Below are 1,242 nucleotides of genomic sequence, written 5' to 3' on the forward strand. Positions count from 1 at the left end.
TTAAAATCTTCTGCGACTGCCATAGCTACTACTGCTGCTGGAACCACCATAGTCACCTTGGTTTCATGGTTTTGCAATGTATTGGCCTCCACCGCCATAGGGGCCAGAGCTTCTGCCTCCAAAATCTCCTCCCTTCAGGGTCCAAAATTTGAAGACTGATTGTTATAATTGCCAAAATCATTGTAGCTTCCACCACCTCCAAAATTGCTTCCATCATTACCAAATCCATTGTAGCCATCCCCACTGCCACCATATCCACCACCACCACGGCTGCCATCAAAGCCACTCGACCACTGAAATTTCCTCCATGACCGAAGTTGTCATTCCCGCCAAAACCACGTCCACGACCATTCCCAAAGTTTCCAGAACCACTTCGATCTCTTTGGCTGGATGAAGCACGAGCCATCTCTTGCTTTGACAGGGCTTTCCTAACTTCACAGTTGTGGCCATTCACAGTATGATATTTCTGAATGACAATTTTATCCATGGAGTCATGGTCGTCAAAGGTTACAAAAGCGAAGTCCCTTTTCTTGTCACTGCCTCAGTCAGTCATGATTTCAATCACTTCAATTTTTCTATACTGTTCAAAATAATCTCTCACGTGATGTTCTTCAGTGTCTTCTTTAATGCCACCAACAAATATCTTTTTCACAGTTAAGTGGGCACCTGGTCTTTAAGAATCTTCTCTTGAGACAGCTCTCTTTGGTTCCACAACTCTTCCATCCACCTTGTGTGGCCTTGGATTCATAGCTGCATCCACCTCCTTCACAGTGGCTTATGTGACAAACCCAAAGCCCCTGGAACGCTTGGTGTTTGGATCTCTCATTACCACACAGTCCGGGAGCATTCCCCATTGCTCAAAATGGCTCCTCAGGCTCTCATTGTTTGTTTCAAAGCTCAACCCCCCAGTGAAGAGCTTCCTTAGCTGTACCGGCTCTGTAGGAGACTCTGACTTAGACATGACGGCAGGGAGAAGAGAGACTTTAACAATGCTTCTTCCGCGGCGTCCACAGGCAGAAAAGGGTCCTCTAGTTTTTTCAGGCCAGAAAGACTATTGGTTTTCTAGCAGAGATTTAGCTACTTTGTGTAGTACTGATTTAGACCTGGAACAAAGGCTAAAAGCCACACGTGTGAGTAATTCAATCTATGCCATTCATGTTTTCCAAGTGTAGATGCCTCTCCAGAATCTACCTGCTTACCATCATTCTTCAGGCCCAGGTCATTTTGTTTTTTTTTTTTTTT

General features: G+C 45.0%; 1 pseudogene; it reads right to left on the reverse strand.

Moving 5' to 3' along the window:
* On the reverse strand, window positions 1-961 carry LOC116418647 (annotated as a pseudogene).
* Window positions 962-1,242: the final 281 nt, after the last annotated feature.

This window comes from Piliocolobus tephrosceles, chromosome 2 (genome assembly GCF_002776525.5).
Source record: "Piliocolobus tephrosceles isolate RC106 chromosome 2, ASM277652v3, whole genome shotgun sequence".
NCBI lineage: Eukaryota > Metazoa > Chordata > Mammalia > Primates > Cercopithecidae > Piliocolobus > Piliocolobus tephrosceles.